Source organism: Callorhinus ursinus, unplaced genomic scaffold (genome assembly GCF_003265705.2).
Source record: "Callorhinus ursinus isolate GAN/ISIS: 27379988/994484 unplaced genomic scaffold, GSC_fseal_2.0 scaffold8, whole genome shotgun sequence".
Taxonomy (NCBI): Eukaryota; Metazoa; Chordata; class Mammalia; order Carnivora; family Otariidae; genus Callorhinus; species Callorhinus ursinus.
In genome coordinates this window covers 9,269,423-9,281,926 of record NW_027397070.1, presented here as the reverse complement: position 1 = coordinate 9,281,926, position 12,504 = coordinate 9,269,423, and the positions used below count along the sequence as shown (strand labels likewise).

Sequence of the window (12,504 nt, the reverse complement as noted above, 5' to 3'; positions counted from 1 at the left end):
ATACAAAATGAAAAAAAAAAATCATGGGAATAAGACTGTAATAAAAAGTAAGTGAGAAATTCTGACACAGATCTGGCATGGAAATGCTAATGAGGACAGTGGCAGACATAATATAGAGACAACCTCTTACATGGAAGTCACAGTTAAACACCCAACGTCTTCTGGAGAAGTCATAAACAACTAAAACTGTTTTTCATTGATGACCCATCTACCTACCAAGGGCAGAATATCCTGATTGTCCTCTTTACTAGTTGCCAGTTCATCAGCAACATAGGCAAGTAAAGGGAAACAAACTTCACTATTCCCAAGTATGTCTTTTTTTCTTTTCCCCTGCTCCTATTTTTCCTTTGATAAAGTAAATCAATCTGTTACTGGTTTTTCCATATACAAGCAAATAGAATGCTAACACTAACTGTATGTCTTTGAGTTATGTTTCACCAAGACTTAGAATTCTCCTCCCTCTCTCCCTGTATCCTGGCAAGATAAAATTCTTAACCTCTCAAAAAAACCTTTTTTAAATTAAATAATCCCCCATCTTCCATGTTATCTACCTATTTCCAGACACAAAATTACTTTTTAAACCTTGCTGTCTGGTTCCTATTGATACATAAAATAAGGTACATTCGACATTTATGTCCCTAACTTTATACTAAAACTGCAGTTCTAAGAAAACCATTCAGTGTCCCTGTGTGACTCACAGAGCCTAGAGGACTAGGGATTAAAATCTGCCTCTACCAAAATCTCAGCTTACTGTAAAATAAATGAGAAAAGAGGAAGAACACTTTACCTTTAATAGAAAAGTAGCACATAAAATTTAGGTTTAATGCATTTAAGTATTAGCTTTAAAAAGGTTGGAACTTTCCTGATGGGTATTAAAGAGGGCACGTACTGCATGGAGCACTGGGTGTTATACGCAAACAATGAATCATGGAACACTACATCAAAAACTAATGATGTAATCTATGGTGATTAACATAACATAAAAAAAAAAGGTTGGAACTTTCAATGAGAAATTCTGACCCATTCTGAACTCCTTTTTAAACCACAAACAAACAAATTTAGTTAAACTAAACTAAAACATAATTAAATTCACTGTGAATAAAAAGATTTTCAGGGGTGCCTGGTGGCTTAGTCGGTTAAGTGTCTGTCTTTGGCTCAGGTCCGGGATCAAGCCCCACGTCTGGGTATCGAGCCCCCTGTCGGGCTCCCTGCTCAGTGGGGAGTCTGCTTCTCCCTCCCTCTCCCCCTGCTTCTTCTCTCTCTCTCTCTCTCTTGCTTTCTCTCTCTCACTCACTAATAAATAAGTAAATAAATTCTAAAAAAAAAAAAAGTTTTTCAAATGAGGGAGACTAGAACCTTAAGAAATGTGGGAAATTGTTAATCCTATTATCTAAGGGTCTCCCAATGCTGTAACTATTAAGGTAAAGAAGCTGAAGGGACTCCATTCTAGAAAGGCTCTGTTTTTCTGGTAGGCTCCATTTACTCATAATCCATATTTGCCTCTGAATAAGCCAAAGAAGCTATGTTCCCACTTTAATGTTCCCTAGGCCCCAAATACCTGATAACATCTAAGAAGAGCTGAATCCCAAATGTGGTCCAGGACATTAGCTTTGAATAAATCTTGGCTGACACTGCCATCAATACTGCTACCTTCAGTAATTTATGAAATAACACCTATTGTTCACCTGACACTTGCCTTTGATTGGACCCTACCTGGTTTCCCAAAGGAACACATGCCCTAGACCCCTTTCCAATTTAAAACCCCTAGCCCCAAGCGACAATAAGACTCATTCACTTTTCCTTTCCAAACTTCCCAGACAGACCATCTGCTATTCTCTGTCGTTCATGCTATTCAATAAACTCTTTCACTTTCTCCAGCTCATGTTTGATTTCTATCCTGCGCAAAGCCAAGGACCCTCTTGGCTGGTCCTGTGGAGAACCCCCACTCTGGATCCTTGGACCCAGGCTGCCTACCTCAATATCATCCTAGAATTTCACTGCTTTCCCATATCCTTTCTCACGATACCTGCAAAAATTAAAAACTACCACAAAATAATAAATGTCAATAAAAACAAAAACTATTCTATGATTTTTTTTTGCTTTGTTATTTATATTAATACCGGTTTTATAGTAACTTGAAAAGGCTAGGTCCCAGGTTTCAAAGTGATCTCCTAAAAATAAAGTCAAGGAAAATAACTCAGTTTTTAAATTTGTTTTCATCAAACAAGGAAACAACTAAGTGACCCTGCTAGGGTCAATTTTTTCATCACTCAATCTCTAAATTTCCTTCAAAATGTTAAGGAGAATCTATCTATCATCTATTTGTCTGGTCTCTTAGGAGAAAACCATGCCTGTCTAAAGGTGAACCCTTGGCATCAAGGTTCAAGACAAAACTCAAGATCTGCCCTAAAATTTGCTGCGGTAAAAACAGATTTTACACACACGTAGATGGCTACACATAATCACATAAGAATAACAGGACAGCCACTCGCACGCTCACTCTCTAAAAAAAAAAAAAAAAAAAAAAAACGAATAAAGGGAGGGAGATTACAAGATTTTAGAGTTCCTTTGTTTCCTAGAAAACGGAACTAAGGATAAGAGAGAATCTTCTTTCTATGTGTTAGGTTCTCTGTATACTCTCCCTAGGAGTACTTACTACTCACTGACCTAAATTTAGTACCAAGGCTTACATAGATCAAAAAGGAAACAGAGAGGAAGGTATGAAGTTCAGGAAGAAGAGAAGACAAGAGAGACAAAGGCAGGGAAGGAGGGAGGGAGGAAAAGATGGAGGGAAGTTAATCACCAATGTTATATTAAGAACATAGATAAACTAGGATTCTATAGCCAGTTAGTTCTGTGGACAAATTAGAATTTAGAGATTTTTAGAAAATTTAAGAAAGAAAAAAAAGAAAGAAAATTTTTAGAAAGCATGCCATCCTAAATTACCCAAATAAACACCTAAACTTCCCCTAATTATACCTCCTCATTGCTTGAATTCCTTCTTGATGCCAAGCACCCTAAACATTTTATTTACATTTCTCACTGACTCCTCAGAGCAACCCTGCAAGGTAGTATTAGGCCTACCTGTCGATGAGAAAGCTGGAAACTAGCACTTAAAATTATATATATATATAAATATATATTATATTAAATAATATATTAAATAATTAAATATATTACATATTTATATATAAATATTTAAGTATTCTATCTTAAAATGCATTGTTTCTTAGAATGAAGCAGAATGAGAAATTAAACACAAAAATACTAACTTCATAAACCTCCACCAGAATTTTAACATGATCTGACTGCAAAAAACTTAGATCTAGAGCAGGGGTCAGCACACTTTTCCCTAGAGGGCCAAACAGTACTATTTTCAGCACTGTGAATCATATGATCCATAACTACTCAACACTACCACTGTAGCACAAAAGCACAGACAATATGTCCATGAATGAGTATGGCTGTGTTCCAATAAAACTTTATTTACAAAAACAGTCAGGGTTTGGTACACGGATCACAGTTTGCTAACTTCGAGTTAGAGAATAAACTTTTTCATGACCAAGTTATCCAATCATCCAACAATCTAATTTTGGTTTTGCCAAGAGCAGGCAGGACATAGTCATCTCTTTTAGTGTCAGAGGAGCTATCTCATTAAAGATTTACTTCCATATCCTTAATTGGGTAGTTTTTAAAAACAATAAAGAGCATACTTTTCATGCTGTTTCACTGGTACTAAGCATGTCTTGAATATCATGAATAAAATTGGTGTCCATTAAACAAAAACACTAAGCCTACACTAATTAGAACGTATTTTACTTAGAGTTGGCATAGCTCCTGTACCAATAAAATTACCATAGCTACAAATATTAGTTTAAACAAGTATTTTCAACTCTAGAATTCAATAATGTTCAAAAGGTACCAAATAAAGCTCATTTGTTTTTCATAATTTACTCCATTATTTTTAAATAGGCTCCTATTATAGGTGTATATATAGTCTTTTAATTTTAATTTTTAAAGACAGTTTTATACTGTAAGAACATAAATGAGCAAGATAGAAGGCTATAAATAAATATATGCAGCTGGGTGTCTAACTAGCTAAGTTTTATGAATCCCTTCTACCTCATTCCTCCTGAAATATTTATATTTAGTCAAGAAAGCTCCAATTAGGACTTCTCTTATATTTAATTTGTCAGGCTTAAAAGAATATTCACTATAAAAGCCTCACCAAATACACAACAGATAAAATGATTATTAGCAAAAAAAAACTATAAACTTACTATTTTAAAGTATGATTGCCCAATCTTTAACATCATCATAAATGTAACCTAATATTTTGGTACCTAACATTATACTCTTTCTCTGACTCTCCTGAAGTTCTCAAAATCTAGCAGATGACATAAAACAAGAAAGATCAAACCCAATACTATTTAGATTTGGGGATTTGTTTCTTTATAATTCATATTATCCTGTAAAAGCTAAAAGGTGGCAGATTTACTCAGAGTGATTATACTGTTTCATTACTACTGCATGAAAGCTGCAATTTGAGAGCCTACAAGTCCTATTTTCTTGTGTTGGGTTTCAAGGGCACCAACAACAGTTTTGATATTGCTTTGTTCTTTCAAAAGAATTTATATTAAAGATCATAAAACTTCATGACATGTTCCTTTTATCCATGTCATCTAATAGATCCCACCAAAAAAAAAAAAATTTTTAGAAGGATCTCACCCAATTATTTCTAAGCAAACATTCATTTAAGTCTAAGACCTACCTAAAGGTTATCCTTTCCATATAAGTATCCAGTTAAGAATCCCATGTTTCCCTGAACATTACATTTCACTTAATCTTGGACTAGCATTTAGGATTTAGAGTTGAGTCAAGGCTCTTTCTTCTCTTTCTGCCTCGCTTTAAGTCAAGCTGCCATTCATAAGAATTTCAATCTCTTGGTAGAGAAAAATATGTTTCTTAATTCTATTAGCTAAGATTAAATAAGAATCTGACAGGGACAAGAACTAATGGTTAAACAAGGTGACAAGAAAACAATTTCCTACTATTTACCAAAGGACTGTCTAAATCTTCAAGTTCAGTAAAGAAAGAGGAACAAGGGCAACATAAAGATAAAAGTTCACCTGGCTGTAAGGAGCACAAACAGAGCTAGGTTCATGAAAAATATAAAAGAATCCCAAATGATTAACTAATTACTTGCAAAAGACCTGGGGAAAAAAATAGAAACACGAGAGAAATAATAGATTTCAAATTAAAGACTATTTTAGGGCGGAAAGAAACTTAAGAGATCATCTTAGTCTTCTTTTCACTCTTTAGTGATGAACAAACAGACCCAGAGATAATGCCACAGCTGGGCCTAGGATCCAAATCTCTCTCCAACACATAGTGGAGCCTAACTGCTAATAATCACCAGCCATTCCCCTTTATCTCTCTCATCTCATCCTCCACCCTTCTCCCCTTTTCACTCCATTCCACAGACACTGCCCCTTTGCAGTGTGTCTTAAACACACCAGGCATGCACCTGCCTTCTGCAGTTGTTCCTTAGCGTAGATTCCTGTTCCCCCAGATACCCACCTGGTTCTCTCCATTACTTCCTTCAAGTCTTCACTCAAACATCACTGTGTAGTGAGGCCTTCATTGGCCACCCTAAGATGCAATTCCCTCATCATTAAATTGGACGATTCCCATTCCCTTCCTACTTTTTCTTTCTTCTTAGCCCCTATACCAGTATTTAACATACTGTATATTTACTTATTTGTCTTATTTATTGTGTCTCCCCAGTAGAATGTTAATTCCATTAGGGTACAGATTTCTGTATGTTTTGTTCTACTGTACCTAGAACCTAGAACAGTAAGCAGTCATGGAGATACTGTGTTCCACCCCAAGAAATTCTGATTCAGTAGGTGTACGCTGGGGTCCAACAAACTGCATTTGCAATGCTCTAAGGTATAGGATGACCACAATGTAAAAAACAGTAATATAAATAATATAGGAAAGAGTAAGACAAAATTTTGCTGTAAGGGCACAAGCCTTGGAACCAGCAGGATCATGGTAATGGTAATTTATAATAAGCAACAGTAACACTGAAGAGTTTAAAGTGTATATATGTATAGATAGATAGATAGATAGATAGATACAGATATAAAAGAGTAGTTAACATTCTGCCATATGGGTGAATAGTCAGTCACATATTGCATGGGACATATATATACAAAAATTATTCATTGTTTATCTGAAATTCAAATTTAACTGAGTGGGTGTCCTATATTTTTATTTTCTAAATCTAGCAACCCTACCCTGGCATCTCTTATCAACAGTGCCGTTAGAATGATTCAGTTGAAACATAAGTCGATCATGCGTGCTCAAAACCCTCATTACGCCTCCACCTCCCCTCATTTCACTCAGGTAAAAACCCAAGTCCTCACAACAATTCACCAGACTCTGCATGATCTAGCCAGTTCCCCACCCCCTATCTCCCAATCCTGTTAATTTCATCACCTATTACTCCCTCCACTTCTTAACCCAGGAGGCAATTTCCTTTTTACTATTCCTTGAGTAGAAAGTTAGCCATGCTCCTACCCATTAGCTCTTAAACTGGCTGTTCCTTTTGCCTGACATACTCTTCCCTCAGATAGTCACAAGTCCATTCTCTCATCTCCTTTAAATCTCTGCTCAAGTATCATATTTTCAATGTAGCCTACCCTAAATCCACCTTCACTCTCAAGCACAACCCCAACCCCAGAATCACTTTTATCACTTTCTACCTCTTTAGCTTACTTATGATGTTTATTATCTATTTACTGTAAATTCCATAAGGGTAGGGATATCCACCAGCACCTAAAACAGTAAACATTAAATAAGTATTTGTTCAGTGAATGGATGGATGGATGGATGAATGAACTAAACAATGCATGAACAAACCTCCATTTGTTCCTCTGCAGAATATCAGGATGGTTACTCTATGATCCCTAAGATCCCTCTTAAGCTTTAACATTCTATGATTTCATGAAAGTCTCTCTTCTATTACTTCTATACAAACATTTTAACTTACAAGATTTAAAATCAGATAATGTGTATAAGGCTAAAAATATTCTGGTGTTAAAGAAAGAGTCATATCCTTGCAACCAATTCCTAACCACCACTTTTCCCAATGAAAATCCATGCCATCTTCATTTTTCTACTGATCTCAACTCCAGAAAAACAGGACTTCCAGAAAGAAAATCTAGTGCAAAGAACGGCTATGGTGGGCTACTATAAAATAAATATATATATATGATAAAAGTACACTAGATAAATCTTTGAAAACAAACGCCACGAACATGGTATGAAAGGGCCCATTAAAAAGAGGGCAACTTTTAAACCTGCTCACTAGCAAGATTAGGTTCAAGAGAGTTTCAAATATAAAAGGGCTGCACCAGACTTTTGTTGTGCTTTTTTTCCCCTTTCCAGAACAAGATAAGTAACATATTCTTTAATAAGAAGCAATTCCCTTAAGTTCCACATTTTCATCTAGTAACAGAGACAGTAAATCACGGGTAAAACAACTAAGATTAAGAAAAGAAAAACCTTAAATCCTTGGCCTGTATAATTCAAGGGGGAAAATAAAAGCATTAATGCCCTTAGTAAAGTCTTCAAATACAGAGAAAAATTAGCCTATTATCACCATGGTAATTTATAAAATACAGAAAAAGATACTTCTAGACACTAACCCTTAAAAATAAGTCATCTTATTTGTGACATCAACCAACCAGTTTTTTTGCCAGAATCCAAGCCTACAAACCTAGAAACCAACCAAACAAGAACCTTTCCCAAGTCAGATAAAGTACTGCAGCAAAAGCACTGAAAACCAACATCAATTCCTTTAGAATATTCTTAGCTAAACTGCAATGCAAGGAAAAGCATTTATAATTCTGAAAGCAGCTCTTCCAAAGAAAAGCAATACAGCAATCACAGGAATTGGATGTGAACAGAGCACTTGATCCACCCTCCAGACTCAAAATCATAGGAGCCAAGCAGCTGGTTTTGAAGCCCCTCTGCTCACTTCCTCTCAGTCCTTCCAATACTGCCCTGCTGAGGATGAAGGGCCCTCCTTATTCCTCAAGGAGATGGGATGGGGGAAAATAATTTACTGAGAACAAAAATTGAGAGAAGCAAAATGAATTAGTAAGAACCAAGTTAGGGAGGAGGCAGGAGAATAATTAAGAAAAAAAGGATTGTTCTGTGAAAAAGATCTTGATAACTTCTTATTGGACAGAATCAGATCCAGAAATTCAAATGATACGCAGCAGTTTTGCCACCAATATGTTATACGTGAAATGAAAGTAAGCAAGAATATACCAAATGTAAAATTAGGGTAAGTGTTCTCTTTCTAACTCATAATCGAATTCAGCAACTTCCATGAACAAAGTGAGAGAATGAATTACTGGCAGCAAGCTGCATTTTCCCAAAAGAAATTTAAAAGGTAGGCCAAAGGGTACTGAGGAGGAAACACCCAGCCAATAGATTCTTTAGCACTATTCAAAACAAAATTGCTACTGCTTCTAATTGGAAATCTCAAAGCATGTTGTGCATAAAGCTTCCTCAAACCATGCAGAAAATAGAAAAGAAAAGCAGTTTTGGGCTTTTTACCTATCTAAAGATTATCTTATAAAACTGCATTTCTATTTTATCCTGTTGGGTGAGGGTGGTGTGTTGTGTCTGTGTGCTTGTGGAAGAAGGGGAAGAGAAACTAAGGAAGAATTCCTAGTAGAAGATTGGCTTTAGGATCTAGCTTAACACACTTCCACCCCTCTGTTACGTAATTTTTTTAATTGCCTTAGCTTTCACTTTAATATTTAATGCTAAGTTCTTACTCAGTACTCTGTGAATTCTTCTTATAAAAGATACCACAGAGGCAGACACACGTGTCTCAAGTCAGTTAATACTAATAATATGCATTAGTGGTTATCATTAGCAAACATTACTATTTCTATTTTCTATAAAATGTGTGAACCTTGGGGGTTTACATAATCTACTTAATTACAGATAGAATCCAGATCATGAGTGAAAAAAAGTTATTAAAAAACGCTCAAGGTACCATTATGATCACCTACAAAATGATGTTATAAATTATATAGATATGCTATATACTTATACATATTATATATTTAATTATAGTTATATAGTATATTATATGACATATAAAAGTTACAAATTAATTTTGAATTAAATAGCTATTGCAATATACAATATGTTTTTAAATATCTTGTTACCTCTTGATGTGGTATTATTTTTAAAGATTCTATTTATTTATCTGAGAGAGAGAGAGGGAGAGCACAGAGGAAGAATGAGAGGGAGCAACAGACTCCCCACTGAGCAGAAAGCCTGACACAGGACTCGATCCCAGGACCCTGAGTACATGACCTGAGCAGAAGGCAAACGCTTAACCAACTGAGCCACCCAGGTGCCCCTTGAGGCAATATTTTAAAGTAAAGATATTGCAATAACAGATTTTTTTCAAAATATTAACACCCTACTCAAAATTCAAAAATGGTTAATTAATTCCATTGCCAAGCAGCAAAAATGTTTTTTTGATAAATGAAAATCAACATTACATAATACCATATGAATCTCAAAAGTGATGACTATTTCTAGGATTTTTTTTTAATAACTAACATATTAAAGTCATAGAATGCATGAAGAATCATTCTAGGATTTGTATCACTAAATAAATGGATGACTGATTATAAATACATTGCTAACCTCATCGAACTTCAGTTTACTACCGGCAAAATAAAGATTAAGAAGACACCAACCTTACAGGAATTTTGTGAAATGACAGAGCAATGTAAATTCGTGAAATTTAAAGAACAGCTAACAGCTGTAGTACTACAGCGCACTTTCTAGAGACTTTATGTATGTTAGCTTATTTAATCCTTACAACAACCTTTTGAAGTAGGTGTATAATAACCCTCAATGAAGAAACCCAGGCACAAAAAGCTTAGTAATTTGCCTAAAGTCAGGCAGCTTTAAGTGCAGAACTGGGACATGAACTCAGGCAGCCTTCAGAGTCCACAGGTAATACTACAACATGCTGCCTCTGCCCAATGAAACAAATTAAGTCAAATTCCTAGTGCAGAGTTAAGTTCTCAATGTTATTGCCTTCCCTCCCTTGACCAAGACCCCTTTACGCACTGAAACTGGAAAAATAAGCATTCATTCTCAGCAAAGAGTTATTTCCCTCACAAGACAACCATCTAAAATAACATTCTCATTAACCAGGCAACGACATAAACTTTGAGAATAACAAAATGATCCTTAATGTGCACTTATTACTTTCATCTGAATTGTTACTGTTTTTTGTTTTATAAGAGCAAGAACTATGTCTAGTTTAAGGTTTTATATGAGAACACTGTGAAAAACAGCCTCTACTAATATTAAGTAACATGTTTCACAGAAATTGGATTTTGGGTTTTTGGTATATTAGCGGATTTTTAAGTTACATAGATTGCACAGAACAGACGCAGCCAAAAATGCAGTTAAGAAAATAAAAACTCCGAGAAACAACCTGAGGGTTACAGAAGGAAGGGGGCTGCTGGGATGGGGTAACAGGGTGATGGGTATTAAGGAGGGCACGTGTGGTGATGAGCACTGGGTGGTATATGCAATTAATGAATCGCTGAACACTACATCAAAAATTAATGATGTATTTTATGTTGGCTAATTGAACATTAATAATAAATAAGTAAACAAACAAATCTTTTTAAAAACGCAAAAAAAGAAAACAAAAAAAGGTTCAAATACTCAAGACTGGAAGATATTTGGCTGGATCAAAAGGAAATCAGCTATTGATAACAATGGATACTAAGAGAAGCAAGCACCAAGAGAAGCAATTTACTATAGTCTGCTTCTTATTTGCCTTTTGTTGTAGCAGTATCGAAATCTGTGTCTCTTTGCTAATTCAAATGTGTAGTACTTACTACAGGCTAACACACAAAAACATAGTGAGTTAATGAATCTTTACAACGTGCCAGTTATTATGCTAGACACATTACATAGTTCTATATAGTAGGTATTAATGTTAGCAAGCCCTGTTGCTCAACTATAGATCCCAACAATTAAAACCAGAAATAGACAAGACTGCTTAACTCATGCTCTAAAAACCATTGTGCTTATTTCCAATTGCACTTTCTTGAGGCACTGACAAGACATTTTGCAATGACTGGAACATTCCAAACACCAGAGCAGAAAAGCCCTGATAGCAATGGAATGCCTAGACCACACACCACACATCCTCTTCCCTGCCCATAATTATGAGCTGCCCACATATGGAGCCCCCCACCCGTGATCATACACTCTCTGCCTGCTCTCTTGGCATAACCCCCATCAACCTCTCCTATAAAACTCTAGATGTCCATCTTGCCGGTGGAGAGATCAGTTGGTAAGGCTTGAGCCCGCCACCTGTCCTGGCTGCCAACATCTGAAATAAATTTCTCCCTTTCTCTTTTCCAAACCCTCATTTCTTGAGTGACTGGCTTCTCTTGTGACAAGTTCATCAGAATTTCTTCAGCAACAGTGTTGGCAAATCCAGCCGGGGGCTATGCTTTCAACTTGTCCAGCCCCCTCAGATTACCCAGGACAGAGCAGTTGGCCATGGCAGTGCCATGGCACACCCATTCATTTCCTGGGTTAGCAATTGTGGTATATCATTCGGTAATGTTAATATTATCATTGTTACATATTTCACAGGTGAGGGGCCTCAGCTCTGAGAAGTCAAGTGTCTTGCCCAAGTTCACACAGTTAATAAGTGAAGAGCTGGGATTCAAATTCAGGTTTGCCTTAAATCGAAGTCCACACTTTTCCTACCAAATATATCCAAACCTAGCTATGTATTAGAATTACCTGGGGATCTTGTTAACAAAACTGATGGTCAAATCCCAGACCTAAAAATATCAATTCCCGGAGATTCTGATTTAACAAGCTCCCCAGGTGATTTTGATGCAGCAAGCTGGCACTGGTCCTAGGAGTAGCACTTAAAAACTACCATGCTACCTCCACAGCCTCCTCTATGTTCCATTCCATTAGTGATTAGAAAGTGAAGTTAAAGGGTCCTAGGCATCAAGTTTTATGGTCAATAAGTGTTATTAATAGAGTAAGGACCCTATTCAATTTCAAATTGGGAAATACATTTTGGTAAATGGCATCACCATCTTTTCATTCATCACTGAAACCTAGAGTTGTCTTTAATCCCTCCTTCTTTTCTAACCTGTCTCTTAAACCTGTCTCTTCCTTTGCCTTTTTACTGCTAACTAGAGGATGTGAGCATCTGAGGACACTACTGGTTGCTAACCCCCTGAGAACCCTTGCCCCCATCCCTTCTTTTCAAAGGCAGTTCTGGTCCCAATATACCATACACTATAGCCATACAGATTACTTCTGATTCCAAACACCTTATAATTACCTCCTATCGTGACTTTGCTCACATAATTCCTTCAACCTAGAATTTTCTTCTTTTCTGCT

The 12,504-nt window shown here is 36.2% G+C and overlaps 1 protein-coding gene across 8 annotated transcripts in view; it reads right to left on the bottom strand.

Annotated features, from left to right (window-relative positions):
- The window catches only part of NUBPL (NUBP iron-sulfur cluster assembly factor, mitochondrial), a 284,107-nt gene that overhangs the window by 235,002 nt on the left and 36,601 nt on the right, over nt 1-12,504 (bottom strand). The gene's annotated exons all lie outside the window — the stretch shown is intronic.